The sequence below is a fragment of the Gossypium arboreum genome, chromosome 8 (assembly GCF_025698485.1).
Source record: "Gossypium arboreum isolate Shixiya-1 chromosome 8, ASM2569848v2, whole genome shotgun sequence".
Classification (NCBI taxonomy): domain Eukaryota; kingdom Viridiplantae; phylum Streptophyta; class Magnoliopsida; order Malvales; family Malvaceae; genus Gossypium; species Gossypium arboreum.
In genome coordinates this window covers 99,530,540-99,543,371 of record NC_069077.1, presented here as the reverse complement: position 1 = coordinate 99,543,371, position 12,832 = coordinate 99,530,540, and the positions used below count along the sequence as shown (strand labels likewise).

The 12,832-nt window shown below is 37.1% G+C and overlaps 2 non-coding genes across 2 annotated transcripts; one reads left to right on the top strand and one right to left on the bottom strand.

Annotated features, from left to right (window-relative positions):
* Positions 1-540: 540 nt before the first annotated feature.
* On the top strand, positions 541-646 carry LOC128279765 (small nucleolar RNA R71). The gene has a single exon (XR_008269961.1). It is a non-coding gene; the product is annotated as a small nucleolar RNA R71 (small nucleolar RNA).
* A 6,145-nt stretch (positions 647-6,791) lies between these two features.
* LOC128280252 (small nucleolar RNA R71) lies at positions 6,792-6,898 on the bottom strand. The gene has a single exon (XR_008270432.1). It is a non-coding gene; the product is annotated as a small nucleolar RNA R71 (small nucleolar RNA).
* Positions 6,899-12,832: the final 5,934 nt, after the last annotated feature.

Here is a 12,832-nt window from a genome sequence, read left to right as displayed (position 1 = left end):
TGTTGATTCTTAAGTGTTGTCTCGGTATTTTGAAAATGGGTTTCTGACACCGAGATAAACTTTGAGAGCATCTTTTCAAGGTTCGGCTTATTTTCCTGCTGGTAGGGTGGTTGTTGGAAACCCGAAAGATGTTGTGGCCTTTGATTTCCTTGACCGCCCCACAAGAAATTGGGATGGTTCCTCCAACTTGCATTATAAGTGTTACTATATGGGTTATTTTGGGATCTAGAGTTATTATTACCCATATATTGGACTTGTTCCTCCTCAATGCTAGGGTTAAAGGATTAATATTCTGTGCACGCTCCTCCTCCATTCGAATCGCACCTCATCACTAGATGTACCTGAGTAGAACCATACAAACCATCAATCTTTTTATTTAAGAATTCTACTTGGTTAGATAGCATAGTAACAACGTTGAGGTTGAAAACATCGAATTCAAGTGTTTTGTTATTGATGGTTCCCCCGGCTGCTGCATCAATCATCTGTCTTGTCGAGGGGTTCACACCATTGTAGAATGTTTGAACTTGCAACCATAGAGGTAGTCCATGGTGAGGACACCTTCGTAGTAGGTTCTTGTATCTCTCCCATGCATCGTAAAGAGTTTCTAAGTCCATCTGCACAAACAAAGAGATATTATTATGTAATTTGGCCGTTTTAGCCGGTGGGAAATATTTTAATAAAAAAATTCAGTCATTTGTTCCCAAGTAGTAATTGACCCTTGTGGTCACGAGTTCAACCACTGTTTAGCTTTGTTCCTCAATGAAAAAGGGAATAACCGAAGGTGAATGGCATCGTCAAAAACACCATTAATTTTAAATGTATCGTAGAATTCCAGGAAATTTGCCAAGTGATTGTTTGGATCCTCATCCTACAAACCATCAAACTAAACAAATTGTTGTATCATTTGAATAGTGTTAGGTTTTAGTTCGAAATTATTCGCAGCAATAGCAGGCTTAACTATACTTGACTCAGTTCCCATTAAAGTAGGTTTAGCATAATCATATATAGTACGAGGAGTAGGATTCTGATTTGCTAGTTCAGTGGATATCGCGGTAGGTGGCTGATTGTCTTGATTTTCAGCCAACTCCTCGATTGTAGTTGAGATATCGTCCTCTTGCTCTTCCTCTATGTATCTTAGGCTTCGCCTTATTTATCTACGGTTTCTACGAGCTGTACGATGGATTTCTTTGTCAAAAAGTAGTGGTCCTGACGGGTTTCTTCTAGTTATAAACTATAAAAACCTGCCAAGAGAAAGAAAAAGTAAATTAATAAATAATAATAATAATAAAATAGAATTAACTTGCAAGAAAAATAAAATGGCTAAAGTAATAAAAATTGAGTGTTCCTAATATCTTAGTTCCCCGGCAACGGCGCCAAAAACTTGACGCGTGATATTCGTGACAGGCTTTAAATATTTATAACAAATCGTTCTTGAAACTAACTATTATCACAATGAAGGCAAGTGTACCTACCGAACAGTAGTATAACTTTAGCAAGACTGGATTGTCGAACCCAAAGGAACTAAAAGTACTAGTAATGACCGTCTTTTTATTATCTAGCCTAAGAATAATAGGGTTTGTTTTAACTAACTAATTAACTAAACTAAGAATTCATAGAAAATAGAATTGGGGAATTACTTTTGGAAACAATGATTGAATTAAGACAATACCTAAGGAAAAATCCACCTAGACTTCACTTGTTATTTGACACTGAATCAGACGATTTATTCATTTGACTTGATCTGTAGAAACCCCTAAGTTATATTATTATCCCTCTCGAGACTAACAACGTCTAACCCTAGGTTGAACAATTGAAATCTCTTTCTAATTAACTCCCTAGGGTTACATTAACTCGATCTATGGATCCCCTTATTAGGTTTCACCTTAATCTGGCAAAATCTTGTCACCTTATCTCTAGGCGCGCAATCAACTCTGCTTAATTATGACAATTGTACTCTTAGACAGGTCTATTCCTCCTCTGAATAACAGCTTAACTAGAATAAATATCTTGGAATATCAAAACAAGAATTAGGAACACATAATTAAGAACAAGCCAAATATTTATCATACAATTCATAAAATAATAACAAGATTCGTCTTAGGTTTCATTCCCCTTAGGTATTTAGGGGATTTAGTTCATAACAAAAAAGGAAAACATCTTAGAAGAATAATGAATACAAAACATAAAGAAAAGCCAAAACTCCTGGAGGGAAATTGAGGGGAGATCTTCAGTCTTGATGGTGAATCCGGCTTCTGAGATGGATCAATCGGCTTCCCTTGAGTAGTTCCCTACCTCCTTCTCTCTGTATGTCCCTTTCTTCCTCCTCTAGGGTGTATTTATAGGCTTTGGAATGCCTAAGAACCCTCGAAATTAGCCTTTTCTGAATTGGACTCAACTTGGGCTCGATAGGGACACGCCCGTGTGACACGCCTATGTGCGATTACTTTAGGCTGTGCTCAAACCTGTTAGAATGGCACGGACGTGTGTTCTACCCACGTGAGTCGTGCTTCAATTCTTCCAAATTGACACAGTCGTGTGGTCTGCCCGTGTAGGAAGTCCAGGCCGTAGTGATTTCGTACTTTGGCCCATTTTCTCCGTTTTTGGTCCGTTCTCGTTCCTTTCGCTCTCCTATGCTCTCCTAAGTATAAAACATGAAATTAAGGCATTAGGAGCATCAAATTCACCAATTCTAAGGAAAAAATCATCCATAAAATGTGTTAAGCATGGGGTAGAAATATGTATAAATTACGGTTTACCATGCCTCGAGACAGTTGAAGCTACACGAAAAGAATTATCCAACGCACGATCTAGAGTTAGCCACGATAGTGTTCGCATTGATAATTTGGCGTCATTACTTGTTTGGTTAGAAATGCCATATTTATACTGACCACAAAAGGTTGAAATATCTGATGACTCAGGAAGATTTGAATTTGAGATAGCGAAGATGGTTAGAATTACTAAAAGACTGTGAATTAGTGATTGATTATCATCTGGGAAAAGCGAACGTAGTTGCCGATGCTTTGTGTCGAAAGTCCTTATTTGCTTTATGTGCTTTGAACACAGAATTAGCTCTGTCTGATGATGATTAGATAATAGCTGAGTTGAAAGCGAGACCGTTATTTCTACAACAGATTTTTTAGGCTAAAAAATTTGATAATGAATTGCAAGCAAAATGAGCTCAGTGTGAGTCGACTTCGGATTCAGAGTTTCGAATAGGACCTGATGTCTATTTGATGTTTCATGATAGAATATGTGTACTAAGAAATTTTGAGCTCATTCAGAATATTCTAACTAAAGCACACGGTAGTTGTTTATCAGTACATCCAGGAAGCACGAAAATGTATAACAATTTGAAATAGCTTTATTGGTGGCACAACATGAAACGAGATATCTCAGAATTTGTTTCGAAATGTTTGATTTGTCAGCAAGTCAAAGTTGGGCATCAAGTGTCGTCAGGTTTATTATAGCATATTAAGATTCCTGAGTGGAAGTGGGATAGAGTAACAATGGATTTCGTATTGGGTTTGCCCTTATCTCTGAAAATAAAAAAATACGATTTGGGTTGTTGTTGATAGATTGACGAAATCAGCTCATTTCATTCTGGTATGTACAGATTTCTCACTAAATAAATTTGCTGAGTTGTATATTTTTGAAATTGTGAGATTACATGGTGTTCCCCTATCTATTATTTGAGATAGAGATCCAAGATTTACTTCATGATTTTGGAAGAAATTGTAAGAAGCTTTGGGTTCAAAGCTGCATTTTAGCACTTCATTTCACCCAAAAATGGATGGTTAATCCAAACGAGTTATTCAGATACTTGAGGATATGTTGTATTGTTGCATTCTTGAGTTTGAAGGTAGTTGGGAGAAATATCTACCACTGATTTAATTTTCTTACAATAATAGTTTCTAATTAAGTATAATATGGCATCGTATGAAGCTCTACATGATCATAAATGTTAGACACCATTGTACTGGAGTGAACTCAGTGAAAATAAGATTCACGGGGTTGATCTGATCAGAGAGACTGAAGAAAAAGTGAAAGTACCTCAAGATAGTTTGAAAGTAGCTTCAGATCGATAGAAATCGTACACAGACTTGAAACAGAAAGATATTGAGTTCTAGATTGGGAAAAAGTGTTTTTGAAAGTGTCGCCGTGGAGAAAAATATTGCGATTTGGTCGAAAAGGGAAATTGAGTTCGCGATTCATTGGACCATATGAGATTATTGAGTGAGTTGGGCTAGTGGCATATCGACTATCTTTATCGTCTGAGTAGAGAAAATACATAACGTGTTTCACGTATCGATGCTACGAAGATATCGATTAGACCCTTTGCATGTTATTTCTCCAACTGGAATTGAGATACTGTCAGATTTATCATACAATGAAGAATCAATTCAAATTTTAGCTCGTGAGATCAAAGAGCTGAGAAAGAAGAGAATCGCATTAGTGAAAGTATTATGGCATCGACACGGGGTTGAAGAAGCTACATGGGAACCCGTAGATGCTATGTGAAAACAATACCCGAACCTATTCACTGGAAAATTTTCGGGGATGAAAATCCCTAAGGGGGAGAGTTATAATAGCCCTGTTTTGGCTAAACCAGAACAGTGGTTTCTGAACCAAAAATTCGATGTCGAAATTTTTTTTAATATTATTTTATGTGTTTACAGTATGATAGCATGTATGTGTGAAAGTTTCGTAAAAAAATTTTACTGTTTGAATACTTAATTCGGTAAAAAGGACTAAATCGTGTAAAATGTAAAATGCATGTTCTATTAGTTAAAGGTGTCAAATAGTTTTGGATTTTAATTATGGTGGCCTTAAATGGTAAATAGACCATTAAAATGGTAGGTGATAAACCACAATATATACATATTTTTATCCCATGCTTGGCATATTTTTGGATGATTTATCATAAGATTTAGTGAATTTGATTCTCCTAATCCTTTAATTTCATTTTTTATACTCAGGTGAGCATAGGAAGGTAAAAAGAGTAAGAAACAGGCCAAAAATGGGCAAAATGGGGTTATCTTAGTATTCCATACGGCCTAAGCACTTCCACACAGGTAGTCCACATGCCCGTGTGTAATACACAGGTAGGCCACACGCTTGTATGGAATGGTCGTGTCTACTAAAAACCAACTCAGAATTACACACGGTCTGAACACCATCACACGGGCGTGCCACACGGCCATGTCCCTGTTGAGCCCAAGTCTAATTCTACTTGGAAAAGGCTAATTTTAAGGGTTTTGAAGTATTCCAAAGTCTATATAAACACCCTAGAAGAGGATTAAGAGGGGGACGGAGAGTGGAAGGCAAAAAATACTCAAGGATAACCATCAGAATCAGCTTGAAAGCAGTATCTACTTCAAGACTGAATATCTTCATTCAATTTCCTTAGAAGTTCTTTGGGTTTCTTTATGTTTTGTTGTTTTCCTAATTTTTAGATGTTTTCCACTATTATGAACTAAAACCCCTAAATACCTAACGGAGATGAAACCTAGGACAGATCTTATTACTAATTGAATTATATGATAAATACTTATTCTTATTCTTAATTGTGAGTTCTAATTCTTGCTTTAATATTCTAGGATATTAATTCAGGTTTTTTATGTACTTATTCAGTGGAGCAAAAGTCCCTGTTTAAGAGTAGATCATTCATAATTAAGCAAAGTTGCATGCAATCCTAGAGATAGGACGACATCAATCTGCCAGATTAGAGTCAAATATAATAAGGGGATCCAAAGATCGAGTTAATGTGACAATAGGGGTTTTAATTAGAAAGAGATTTCGATTAATCAACCTAGAGTCAGTTGTTCTTAGTCTCGAGAGAGATATTAACATAAATTAGGGATTTCTACGGATTAAGTCAAGTGAATAAATCGTCTAATTCAGAAGTGATAAGTGAAGTCTAAGTGGATTAAGTCATTACTAGTACTTTTAGTCCTCGTGGATACGATATTTCCAGTCTCACCTAAACTATACTACTGGTCAATAGGTGTGCTTGCCTTAGTCGAATTTTTAGTTAGTTTCAGGACCATCGAGTTTTTGGCTCCATTGCCGAGGTCTAAGATATTAGGGACACTTGATTTTTATTACTTTAGCCATTTTTACTTTTATTGCAATTTACTTTTTGTTTCTAAGTTTAATTTTTATCTTCTAAATTTTTCTTTTTAATTGCTTCTGGCAGGTGTCTCTAGTTTATGACTAGAAGAAACCCGTCAGGACCTTTGCTTTTTGATAGTGAGATCGAGAGCACAGCTTGCAGAAACTGAAAAGAAATAAGGCAAAGTCTACAATACATAGAGGAAGAGCGAGTGGACGATATCCATATTACAACCGAGGAGATGGCTGAAAATCAAAATAATCCACTACCTCCTATGGTTGCCGTAAATTCAGTAAATCAAAATTTTGCTCCTCATACTATGTACGACTATGCTAAGCCCAATTTAACTGGGGCTTAATCGAGTTTTGTTAGACCTACAATTGCTACAAATAATTTTGAACTGAAACCTAACATTATACAAATGATTCAACAGTTTGTTCAGTTTGATGGTTTGCAGGATGAAGACCCAAATACTCATTTGGCCAATTTTTTAGAGTTCTGCGATATTTTTAAAATAAATGGCGTTTCTAATGATGCCATTCACTTTCGGTTGTTTCCCTTTTCATTAAGGAATAAGGCTAAACAGTGGTTGAACTCGTTACCACGAGGGTCAATCACTACTTAGGAACAAAAGACCGAAAATTTTTTACTTAAATACTTTCCGCCGGCCAAAACGACAAAATTGAGGAATGTTATATCTTCTTGTGTGCAGATGGATTTAGAAAGTCTTTATGACGCATGGGAGATATACAAAGACTTATTGAGAAGGTGCCCTCACCATGGGCTACCTCTATGGCTGCAGGTCCAGACTTTTTACAACGGTGTGAACCCCTCAACAAGGCAACAGATCAATGTAGCCGCCGATGGAACTTAAAAAATAAAACACCTGAAGAGGCTTACGAATTTATTGAAGAAATGTCACTGAATAACTATCAGTGGCAAGTAATGAAAACAAAGTCGACAAAAGTAGCTGGTGTATTCAACCTCGACGCGTCACTATGCTATCTAACCAGGTAGAACTTTCAAAATAAAAAGATTGATGTTTGTATGGTTCTACTATGGTACATCCAGTGATGAGGTGTAACTCAAATGAATGAGGAGTGCACAACACAGATTATCCATCCTTCAACCCTCGCACCGAAGAGGAACAAATCCACTATATGGGTAATAATTCTAGACCTCCAAATAATCCTTATAGTAACACTTATAATGCAGGTTGGAGGAACCATCCCAATTTCTCGTGGGGTGGTCAAGGAAATCAAAGATCACAATATCCTCCAGGTTTTCAACAACCACCTTACCAACAAGAGAAAAAGCCAAAACTTGAAGAGATGTTAACGAAATTCATCTCGGTAGCAGAAACACGTTTCTAGAATACCGAAACAGTGCTTAAAAAATAGCAAGCATCTATTCAAGGGCTCAAAAATCAAGTAGGCCAACTGGCTAAGATGATATCAAAGAGACCACAAGGTAGCTTTCCAAGTAACATCGAAACTAACCCCAGAGAACAGCTTCATTCGATTACTGTTCGAGATAAAGAAGGGTTAGTTGAACCTGAACTAGAACTGAGGCAAGGATCTGTGGTAAGTAAAGGTAAGGTTGAGGTGAATCACACAAACATAAACCGGTAAGTAGAGAGCATACACCTCGAGTGCCATATCTCAATGTGACAAGGAAAGACCACACGGTCGAACAATTTGGTAAATTCCTTAAATTATTAAAAAAGTTGCATATTAACTTACCGTTTATTGAAGCTATTTCGTAGATGCCCAACTTAGTGAAATTTCTAAAGGAGCTCTTGGCTAATAAATGAAAGTTAGGTGATGCGTCACATGTGGAATTAAACGTAGTTTGCTTAGCCATTCTACAGAATAAGCTACCCAACAAGTTGAAAGATCCAAGGAGTTTTACAATTCCTTGCTTAATTGGTAGTTTGAATGTTAACAATGCTTTGGTTGATTTAGGGACGAGCATTAATGTTATGCCCTATAAAATGTTTAAACAGCTAGGTCTTGGGAAACCTAAACAAACTAGGATAAGCATTCAATTAGCAAATAAAACCATTAGATTTCCTAGGGGTATAATTGAAGATGTGCTCGTAAAAATTGATAAATTCATATTCCCAGTTGATTTTGTTGTTCTAGACATGGAAGAGGATAGTTATGTCCCTTTAATTTTAGGATGCCCTTTTTTAGCAACTGCTAGAACTATCATTAATGTTGGTATAGGTGAACTCACATTCCGTGTAGGAGAAGATACGATCATGCTCCAAGCTCGTGATTCGGTCAAGACAGCAAGTTATAAGATGATTCTATAGAACATGTTAATGAGACAAATCATGTGGTTCAACCTTCTTTACAGGAAACACATCAGAAAAGAATAAACACACCACGATCTATTACCAACAATAGGACCATCCATGACAAACGATCATTACAAATTGAGGAACTAGATGAATTGCGAACAAGAGTTAAGGAGGCACCGAGGATACACGATGAATCAAGGCAGTGCCATGACAAACCTAAAGATGAATCAATTCAACTTCCGACTGGAGAAAAAGTACTATTAGATGAAACAGACCCTCGTGTTGCCACTTCTGAACCTAATGGAGCAATCCCACTTACGGTGCTCAACGCTTTCCCATACGATATAGTAAAGGTAACTTATTCCAAATTTGGCACTTTTAAGTTAAATAGTACTCGTCTAAAACCTTATTTTGATAAGATTGATAGTAGGGATGAGGGAGTTTTAACTCCTCGAACCACTATGACCATGCAAATATGAGGTGAGTCGAGCTTAGACTATAAATAAGCGCTTCTCGAGAGGCAACCCAAGCACTAACACCACTAACCCATTTATTCTATCTATTTTTTGTGTTTTTATAGAGGTACAGTGACCAACACGACCTGGACATACAGGCGTGTCCTTGGCCATGTGGAAACAGGGCTTAAATCACCTAAACTCGACATGCACCGGCTAAAAGAGGCTACACGGGCGTGCGACACGTCCGTGTGGACCACACAGCCTAGACACACGGGCGTGTCCCAGGCTGTGTGATGAATAGGCATTCAATATTCGCGATTAACATGGCTAAACTCAAGCCACACAGGCATGTGACACGGTCGTGTGGCCCAACACGGGCCTCACACAACCTTGTCCCCTTTTAAACCCTAACCCCTCCTTTCTTTACTCTCTTACTTTGACTTTTTCCTCTCTTCTTCAACTCTCAGCCACCGTAACCTTTACCCCTATTCCAGCCACCGTAGTTCCCTCCCACTCACAGTCTGATCCCCTAACTCAACCCCTTTTTTCTCCTCTTCCCTCGTATGTTAGCCCAATTCCCCTCAGCCCTCAGCCCTCACGCTTCACTAGCCACCCCACGCACACCTTCCATTCCGACCAACCCTCACCTATTCAGCTACCCCCCTTCCGTCGACCACTGTCCGTACCCTCGTCAACCACCCTACACGCTGTCAGTTAATTCTTCCACCATTTTCTTTCTTTTGTTTATCTTATTTATTTTTAATTTTCTTTTTTAATTTTAATTTTATTTATTTTTTATTTATTTTTATCAATCAATTATTTGTGTTCATTATTCTGACTTTAAGTTGGTTCTGATGATTTCTATTTTGATGCATAATAGTTTAGGTCAGTTCTTATTATTTTAACTCTATTATTGCTGCTATTCCATTCTTCATACCCCTTGTTTAATTCATTATGCTAGTCGTATTTGTCTCATTCCACCGATTTGCTTTAACATAGTTCTTTACTTGTTGATTTCTTCTTTTAGTTACTTTTCTTATTAGGATTATATTACACTTTCAGGTACATCATGACAAACATTCGAGGCAAGAAGAATGTTGTCCCCACTTCAAAAAAGCGGAAGGGTCCTGGCGCAACCTCCTCAAGCGCCTCGACCGAAGCTCGTCACCCTCTACTTCAATTTTTGTCAGGCCCATAGGACGACTTGTTTTAGTTTCTTTGAGTACGACCATTAGGAGTGGGCCGATGTATTGACTGGGCTACATTGGAGTAGGTCGGACTAGCTGATGAGGTTCGTGCTTCCATTACCACTACCCCATGGGATTGGTTCTTTACGATTATCAAGCCCACCTATTCAGAGCTTACCTTGGAGTTTTGCACTACTTTCCATCTACAGCATATGATGAATACCCATGACGAGGTCAGTCCTATCACTTTCTGACTTGGTGGCTTAGTGTGACATATGAGCGTCTCTGAGTTTGGTGCAGCTTTGGGCATATACACTGATGAGTTTATAAGTGCCGATAACTTTCTTTGCCTCCACTGTCACATCCATCACTCACCTCCGTGCTGTTGGACTGATCTCACAGCTAGTCAGATCCCTTATGACGCTAGTCACTCCAAGGCGACATCTCTTTCTCTGACTTTACGATACATCCACTCCTTATTAGCTCACACATTAACTGGCAAGAGAGAGAGCACAGGAGTTGTAAGCACTACTGACACATACTACTTTGTAGCATGGCGACTGGTCATATCTTTGATTTGGTATACTTCATAGTGCTTACTTTTCACCATCAGACGAACCACCATAGGAGGGTTCCATCTGTCTTGGTCCCTACGTAACTCGTCTCGCTCGACACTTCGGCTTCTTCGACACTCCAAAGATGTCATCAACACTCACATTAGTAGGCCAGATGACTCCTCAGGGTATTTCTAGTATTATCCATATGAGGATGACAGAGTGACGTCGTGGATTCGACCCTCCTCAGTACAAACTCGTTCACTCTGATGACTAGGATGAGCGAGAGGAAATTACCGATAATGTCCTTCCCCCTCACGAGGACCCACACCCACCGCCGCCACCACCGAGTCATCGACCTCCTGCTTCCACTTTTATCGATATATCCAAGTGACTCACTCACTTCGAGCAATAGTGTTTTGCGAGGTTCAACAGTATCGAGTCAACTCTACAGCAGATCTGCCAACACTTCCACATCTCACCTCCACCACCACCACCTCGTGACGCTGACACATCTGATGATGAGGACCTCTGAGTCCATTTATTTTTATTTTATTTTATTTTTATTTTTATTTTATTTATTTTTCTTAAGATTTATGTTTTATATTTTGAACTATGTTTATCTTTATGGTTATTATCAAGTAATCCCTTAATTATCTTCCACAGTTGTGTTTATTTTCTTATTAGTACCTCAGAATCATGCCTTTTAGTAGCCTTATCTACAACTCTAGCTTTCATTATTCCAAGGACTTCATCCAAATTTTAGGGTAGTTTCATTTCTCTCCCTCTCTTCTGATATCTTACTTATATTATTATTATTATCTATCTTCGTACATTGAGGATAATGTACATCTTAAGTGTAGGGAAGTTCTTTATATGTTTATTAGAAAATACCTGAATTTTTATCTCGTTCTCAAATAATTTCCTCATACTATTATTAAAGTGAATTATGATTGATTTATAATTTTTATTAATATGTTTTGAATTTAATCATAGGGAATTGTGCATTAATTGTTCAAAATTTAAAGACATTAGAGAATCAAGCATGATAAGTTGACTTTTAGAATTAAAATTGCTAGGTTGTTTCCCTGAATTGAGGTAGTATCTTGAAGTTTTGAATTTATAGGATTGACATCAAATACCCATACTTTTCGTGAAATTTTGAGCCTTTTAGAGCATATATCTTTTTTGCTCACTGATTTTGTTGGTTGTGAGTGTGTCCATATTGATTTGTTATTCTAGAACTTGCTTCGATTATGCATGTCAAGACTGCACCGTTGATTTGATATACTGAGATGATAAAGGCACTTAGGTTTTAACCCACTTACCCTATAAAAAACCTACCCACATAATTGACCCTTAGTGAACCCCGCTAACCCACAACTTAACCCTTTTTGATTCATTAAGAATTTTTCCCTTTTTATTGACTCCCTTTTTATCGAGATTTGATTTGATTAGTTACCTAACTATATTCGTTCATTTTAATTGTTGAATGATTCCTTATTATTGACTTCCCATTATTGTTCTTATTCTTAAAAAAAGTATATTCATATTCATATTATAAAAAGCTTGGATAAGTTAAAGCTATTATAGTGAGAAAAAACTCACTTCATTATTTCCGAATGGTTTTAATTTTGGAAATTGTTTGTAATTCAGTAATTAGCTTTATTATTCTAAGTTTGGTTATTTATTAAATTAATCTTGATTTTAACCCTCTTTTTCAACCTTTATCCACATCTTTAACCCAAGCCCCATTACAACCCTGTTAAAGACCTTTTGATTCGTGTATCATCTCATTTATAGTGGTGAAGATTTGATTTTCATGCAAGCCTATGGTAATAACTTTTCATGTTTGACTATTGAGCGCTTAATTATTGAACCTTAAACACTTTAAGTGATTTGAGTGAATCTTTAGTGAGGATGTCAACCCTTGTCGATTTGGAATTAAAGGTAATTACTTAGATAAAGGGGGATACCTATGATTTTATGATTAAAATGCTCAACTTGGATTGTTTGAAACTTTGATGTTCTTTTAGTTTAATTCTCAATATATGATTACTTGTGGTTTACTTCGATACTGTATTGATGAGAATTATAAGTTGAAAAGAATTTATTTAAATTGAGAGTTGAGGATTTTTCTTGAGGACAAGCAAATGCTTAAGTGTGGGGTTATTTGATAAACCTCAATACATACTGATTTTTATCCCACGCTTGGC